Source organism: Petaurus breviceps, unplaced genomic scaffold (genome assembly GCF_028583685.1).
Source record: "Petaurus breviceps papuanus isolate PSGF00001 unplaced genomic scaffold, PetGlider_PUasm1.0 37, whole genome shotgun sequence".
NCBI lineage: Eukaryota > Metazoa > Chordata > Mammalia > Diprotodontia > Petauridae > Petaurus > Petaurus breviceps.
In genome coordinates this window covers 81,847,316-81,855,445 of record NW_027186296.1, presented here as the reverse complement: position 1 = coordinate 81,855,445, position 8,130 = coordinate 81,847,316, and positions in this window count along the sequence as shown.

Genomic DNA, 8,130 nt, shown 5'->3' with positions numbered 1-8,130 from the left:
CCCCATTTCTAATTTTTTCTTTGCCTTTTTTGGAGGGTGATTGGGGTTAAATAACTTGCACAAGTTATTTTTGTGGGTGTTAAGTGTCTGAGGCCGGAACCGAACTCAGGTCCTCCTGATTCCAGGGCCAGTGCTTTACTCACTGCACCACCTAGCCACCCCCGTTTGTAATTTTCTTGACAAAGATACTCAAGTAGTTTGCCATTTCCTTCTCCAGCTCACTTTACTGATCAGGGTACTGAAGCAAATAGGGTTAAGTGATTTTCCCAGGATCAAATAACTAGAAAGTATCTGACACCACATTTTAACTAAAGTTTTCCTGACTCCAAGCCTAACTGTGTCACCCAGCTACCCATTGTTTCTACTGCTACATATAAGTTTTATATTGCTACTTTCTATGGGCTTCTCAGTTATGCTTGGGAAGTTTTCTCTGTGTTCCTATCTTTTCATGTAAAGAATAAGTGAACATTGTGTCTGAGACTCCATTCATACCTCACAGATATAATGTTTATTTGACATCTCCTTTGCTTTATTTTTGCTCAATATTTTGTACAGTCACATTATAGAACAGCTAGCTTCTCCATCTCTGAAGTCAGACTAATTTTCTTTTTTTCACCAAGCCTTTGGAGAGATTTGAGATGAGTTGGAAACACAGTCCAATGAACTATGCCTATGACTGGGAGGCTAGAGGCTCCGAAAGTCAGTAAGAGCAACCACACACCATAATACTATGTATGCCAAGGGTGCCTACAAAAATAATGTTAGAGAAGGAGCACAAGGAGGTATTGGTGTCTACTGGGAACTAGACCATGATCTAAACATAATAATAATAATAATAATAGTCCCTGTGTTTGACTACACCTAACTGTGTTTACTTTGATTTTTTTTTTTGCTTTAAACTATCTTTGTGAAAGTCACATTTCTAGGAAATGCATTAAGAATTTATACCAGGGCGTCTAGGTTGCGCAGTGAATAAAGCGCCGGCCCTGGATTCAGGAGGACTGGAGTTCGGTTCTGGCCTCAGACACTTAACACCCACACACAAAAACTAGCCATGTAACCTTGAGCAAGTTATTTAACCCCAATTGGCCTCCAAAAAGGCAAAAAAAAAAATACATACCAACAAGAAGAATTGTTGACTACTATTATTATAAAACTTATCTTATTTAACTGTATATTCACATGGTAAAATTGATAAGGTAAATGTGCACAAACAATTTCCTTCTTCTGTGTCTTTGTTACAATGTAAATATGCTCTGATTAGGAGGACACATGTTATGAAACTCCAGCAAGTGCCTAAAAAGATTTATCCATTTGGTTATATATCCTTCCTTTCTTCTCCCATATATAGTGATAATTTCATATGAAGTCAATTCCAGTTTTTGTTTTCCTTTTGAAGTTCTATATGTAAATATTTGTATATAGAGATAAAATTATTACATATTATATACAATACATATATGCATTGAAGTATACATGTATGTATATGTATATATGTATATGTGTGTATTACAAATTGTGTTGAAGGTTTTCAATGATTTTGTGGTAGATTATGTTGAGAGAATATTTTATAAGCCTTTAAAAAGGTAACCATCATTATTTTGGCAGCTTTATAAGAGGGTTAAAAGAAGAAGGAGGCCTTTTGGTCTTCTTTGCTTAACTTTTAAAATAGGAGCACTTGGATATTTCTGACCTGAAAATGTCAAGGCCATGTTGTTATGCCATGCCCTGTAAACATGGGGCTGATGACTGTGTTTAACCTGAGGCAGAATATAGAAAATATCAGCTCATATTGTGGAGAAAGTTTAATGCTGTTGAAGTCCAAACCTCTTGGTACAAGTGAGCAGCTGGGAAGTTTCCCCAGAATTTCAGAACTTAGGCCCTAGCTCTGCAACTTTACTTCACAAAAACAAAATCATGTGCTCATTTTTTTTCTTATTTTTTTGTCTTTATTAATTTTTTTTGTTTACTTTTAGTTAACAAGATTCAGTTCCACCATCCCTTGAGTTTCAAATTTTCTTCCCCCACCTTCTCCTCCACCCCCCTCCACAATGGCAGCATACAATCAAGTATAGGATCTGCAAATACTTTCACATTACATATTAGTCAGATTATAAAGAAGGATTGTAACAGATGGAATGAACAATGGGAAAGAGAAAAAAAACCAAACAAGAAAAAGAAATAGAGCAGGTAGTTTGCTTCAATCAGCATTCAAACTCTATTCTTTCTAGTTCTTTCTCTGAATGGAGACATTTCTCTCCATCTTGAGTCTTTTGGAGTTGTCTTATAGCCCTGCATTGCTGAGAAGAGTACAGTCTATCAAAGTTGGTCATCACACATATGTTGCATTTGTAATTGTGTACAAATTTCTCCTAGTTCTGCTCTATGCACTCACAATGAGTTCTTATGAGCCTTTCCAGGCAAATAAGAAATCCGTTTGCCCCTCATATCTTATAGCACAATAGTATTCCATTAATTCATATACCACAACTTGTTTAGCCATTCCCCAATTGATGAGCATCCCCTTAATTTCCATTTCTTTGGCACCACAAAAAGAGTGGCTATAAATATTTTTGTACATATGAGGCTTTCTTCCACTTCTACGATCTCTTTGGGATACAACCCTAGAAATAGTATTGCTGGGTCAAAGAGTATGAAATTATTTATAGCTCTTTAGGCATAGTTCCATATTGTTCTCCAGAATAGTTGAATCAGTTCACAACTCTACCAGCAGTGCGTTAGTGTTCCAATTTGTCCGCATTCTCTCCAGCATTTGTCATATACCTGTTTTGTCATCTAACTAATCTGACAGGTGAGATGTGGTACCTCGAGTTATTTTAATTTGCATTTCTCTAATCAATAGTGATATTATTAATTAATTAATAGTGATATTAATAGAGCACTTTTTTCATATGCTTATAGACATCTTTAATTTTTTCCTCTAAAAACTGACTGTTTATATCCTTTGACCATTTATCAGTTGGGAAATGATTTGTATTCTTATAGATTTGACTCAATTCTCTGTATATTTTAGAAATGAGGCCTTTATCAGACACATGGGTTGTAAAAATTCTTTCCCAGTTTTCCACTTCCCTCTTAATCTTGATTACATTGGCTTTGTTTGTACAGAAACTTTTCAATTTATGTAATCAAAATTATCCATTTTGAATTTTATAATGCTCTCTATTTCTTGTTTGGTCATAATGTCTTCCCCTCTCCATAAATCTGACAGGTAAACTATTCTTTGCTTTCCCAGATTGCTTACAGTATCAGCCTTTATACCTAGATCATGCACCCATTTAGCTTGGATTTTAGTATAAGGTATTAGATTGTGATCTATGCCCAGTTTCTACCATATTCTACCATACTCCAGTTTTCCCAGCATTTTTTGTCAAATAGTGAATTGTTATTCGCAAAACTGGGGTCTTTGGGTTTATCAAATAGTAGATTATTATAGTCATTGACTGCTGAGTCTTGTGTACCCAATCTATTCCATTGATACACTACTCTATTCCTCAGCCAGTACCAAGTAGTTTTGATGACTGCTGCTTTATAATACATATTAAAATCTGGTATAGCTAGACCATCTTCCCTAACATTTCTTTTCATTAATTTCCTTGATATTAGGGACCATTTGTTCTTTCAAATGAATTTTGTTACTATTTTTTCTACCTCTGTAAAGCATTTTTTTTGTTGATTGATTGGTATGGCACTAAATATGTAATTTAACTTAGCTAAAATTGTCATTTTTATTATATAGCTCAGCCCAACCTTGAGCAGCTGATGTTTTTTTCCAATTAGTTAGATCTGACTTTATTTTTGAGAAAAGTGTTTTGTAGTTGTGTTCATATAGGTCCTAGGTTTGTTTTGGCATGTAGATTCCCAAGTATTTTAGAATGTCCACAGTAACTTTAAATGGGATTTCTATCTCTTGCTATTCGATTTCATCAGAAATATACAGGAATGTCAAGGATTAATGTGGATTTATTTTATATCTTGCAACTTTCTCAAACTTCTTTATTGTCTCAAGTATTTTTTTACTAGATTCTCTGGGATTCTCTAAGTATATCATGATATCTTTTACAAAGAGGGATAGCTTAGTCTCCTCTTTGCCTAATTTGATTCCATCAACTTCTTTTTCTTTTCTAATTGCTACTGCTAACATTTCTAGTACCAAATTGAAAAAGAGGGGTGATAATAGACATCCTGGTTTCACCCCTGATCTTATTAGAAATGCTTCTAGCTTATCCCTATCACATACAATACTTGCTGACATTTTTAGATAGATACTACTTATTATTTTAAGGAAGACTCCATTTGTTCCTATACTTTCTGGTGTTTTCAATAGGAATGGATGTTTTATTTTGTCAAAAGCCTTTTCTGCATCTATTGAGATAATCACGTGATTTCTGCTAGTTTTATTGTTGATATGATCAATTATACTGATGGTTTTCCTATATTAAACCATCCTTGTATTCCTGGAATAAATTCTACCTAATGAAAGTGTATTATTCTTGTGATAAGTTGATGTAGTATTTTTGCTAATATTTTATTTAAAATTTTTGCATCTATATTCATGAATGAAATTGGTCTATAATTTCCATTCTCCATTTTGTCTCTTCCCGATTTAGGTATCAATACCGTATTTGTGACATAATAAAATTTGGTAGGACTCCTTCACGAGTTTTCCCAAATATATTGTAGAATATTGGAATCAATTGTTCTTTAAATATTTGATAGAATTCACTAGCAAATCTATCTGGCCCTGGAGATTTATTCCTAGGGATTTCATTGATGGCTTGTTTGTTTTCTTTTTCTGAGATGGGGTTATTGAAGTAATTTAATTCCTCTTCAGTTAATCTGGGAAATATATTTTTGTAAATATTCATCCATTTCACTAAGATTGTCAAATTTATGTGCATACAATTGGGCAACATCATTCCTAATTATTATTTTAACTTCCTCTTCATTGGAGACAGATTCACCCTTTTCATTTTTGATAGCCAAAATTTGTTTTTTTTTCTTTCTTTTTTTTATCTTGTTGGCTAATGGTCTATCAATTTTATTGTTTTTTCATAAAACCAACACTTAGTTTTGTTTATTAATTCAATAGTTTTCTTAAATTCATTTTTTTATCTCTCCTTTGGTTTCAATTATTTCTAATGTAGTATTCAATTGGAGATATTTCAATTTGTTCTTTTTCTAAATTTTTCACTTGCATGCTCAATTTGTTGACCTCCATTTTTTCTAATGTTTTCATGTATGCATTTAGCAATATAAAACTTCCCCAAGAACTGACTTTGCTGCATCCCACTAATTCTTTAGGATTAAATTATTTAGTTTCCTATAATTTTTAGTCTATCTTTCCATGGCCCTTTATTGCATATGATTTTTATTGCGTCATGATCTGAGAATGATGCGTTTAATATTTCTGCCTTTCTACACTGAATTGTGAGGTTTTTATACCCTAGTATATGTTAATTTTTTTTGCGTATGCATCATGTACCACTGAACAGAAGGTATATTCCTTTTTATCCCCATTCAGTTTTCTCCAGAGATCTATCATATCTAACCTCTCTAGAATTATTTTCACCTCCTTGACTTCTTTTTTGTTTATTTTGAGGTTAGATTTATCACATTCAGAGAGGGGGAGATTGAGGTTCCCCACTAGTATAGTTTTGCTATCTATTTCTTCCTTTAATTCCCTTAACTTCTCTAGGAATTTGGATGCTATACTACTTGGTGCATATATGTTAAGTAATGATATTGCTTCATTCTTGATGACGCCTTTTAGCAGGATATAGTTTCCTTCCTTATCTCTTTTAATTAATTCAATTTTTGCTTTTGCTTTATCTGAGATAAGGATTGCTACCCCTGATTTTTTTTTACTTTAGTTGAAGCATAATATATTCTACTTAACCCTTTACCTTTACCCTGTGCATATCTTTTCCCCTTGTTTGAAATGTTTCTTGTAGACAGCATATTGTAGGATTATGGTTTTTAATCCATTCTTCTATCTGCCTCCATTTTATGGGTGAGTTCATCCTATTCACATACACAGTTATTATTACTGACTGTGTCTTTCCCTCAATCCTATTCCCTCCCCTATTTATGTTTTTGTTTCTTACTTCTCCCTTACCCTCCTTAATAGTTTTCCTTTTGACCACAATCTCCCTCAGTATTCCCTCTCTGTGACCTCCCCCTCTTTACCTTTCCTTTCCTCTTACTACTATTTATCTCCCTTCTAGCCACCCTCCCCCTTTTTATCTTCCCCTTACCCCTCTCACTGCATGTAGGGAACAATGGATTTTTATGCTTATTGGAGTATATTATTCCCTCTTTGACCCCAAGCCAATGAGATTAAATTTCATACAGTGCTCCTCTCCCTCGCTCCTTTCCAACAATTTTACTGAGTTTTTGTGTCTTTTCACATTAGAATCTTAAACTTAACTGATTATGTTGATCCCTCTTTGAGTCATAACCAATGAAAATAAAGTCCATATGATGCTCTTCTCCCTCCATCCTTCCCTTCTACTAAAGTATGTTTTTATGCCTCTTCATGTGGCATAATTTACCTTTTTCTGCCTCATCCTTTCCTTTTCTCCCATATCAGTCCCTTTGAAACCTTTTATAAAGTTTTTTTTTTTATCATCAAATTAGGTCATTTATACCCACACCCTCTATCTATGTATATCCCTTTTAAATGTCACAATAATCATATAAATTTCAATATTGACAGGTATCAGCTTCTCATATGGGATGTAAACAGTTTGCTCTTATGGAATCCCAAGTTATGTGCATGTGTGTGTGTATGTGTATAGCTGTGTGTTTTCTTTGTTTACCTTTTTATGTCTTTCTTGAGTCTTGTAATTGTAGGTCAAATTTTCCATTGAGCTCTGGCTTTTTCATCAGGAAAGTCTTGAAGTCCCTTATTTCATTAAATTACCATCTCCTTGCCTGAAAGATTATGTTCACTTTTACCAGGTAGTTGATCCTTGGTTGCAGTCCTAGCTCTTTTGCCTTATGAAATATCAAATTCCAGTCGCTCCAATCATTTAATGTAGAAGCTGCTAGGTCCTGTGTAATCCTCACTGTAGTTCAATGATATTTGAATTGTTTCTTTTTGGTTTGCAGTATTTTCTCCTTGACCTTTTAATTCTGGAATTTGGCTAGTATATTTCTTGGAGTTTTCAATTTGGGATCTCTTTCAGGAAGAGTCCGGTGAATTCTTTCTATAACTATTTTACCCTCTGATTCTAGGATTTCAGAACAGTTTTCTTTGACAATCTTTTGGAGGATGTTGCACAGGCTGCTTTTTTCATCATGGCTTTCCAGCAGACCAGTAATTCTTAGGGTATTTATACTGGATCAGTTCTCCAGGTCAGTTGTATTTCAGTGAGATATTTTATACTTTCTTCTAATTTTTCAATCTTCATATTTTATTTGATAGATGATGCATCATAGAGTCCTTAACTTCGATTTGACTGATTCTTATGTTTAGTGAATTATTTTCCTTGGTTAGTTTTTGAAACTCCTTTTTTAGGGAGGTATTTTCTCCAGTTAGATTTTGAACTTCCTGTCCCAGCTCTCAAATTGTATTTTTTAGGGATTTGTTTCTTCAGTGAGATTTTTTTCCAATTTGGTCACTGTAGATTTAAATTTATCTTCACTGTCTCTAATTTTGCTTTTAAAATCTTTCTTGAGCTCCTTCAAGAGTGTTTTCTGGGCTTGAGACCAGTTCATGTTTCCTTCTGTGGTCTCAGGTGTGGATACAGAGTCCATGGTGTCTCCTGAAAGTGATTCCTTTTATTCACAATAATATGATTCAATTATCTTTGGTCTTCCCTTTGCAAGTTGCTTCCTGCCCATTGTGATTGCCTATTTCCTGACCTTTAAAGGTATTTTATTTGTATTTGTATTGCATTTCTGCTTGTGGGGTACAGAGGGCTCTGACCTACATGCCTCAAGCTGGGAGCTAGGTGTCTATTTGTTGACTTTGTGTGCTGTAGCCTCTGGGTTTCTAGACTGAGGCCAATGCTAGGACTCTCAGTGTTTCCCCTGAGTTATCCTGAGGCTCACAGAGTAACCTGTGAGGGAGGGTTGGTCTGGTATCTTTAGATTTCTGCCTCT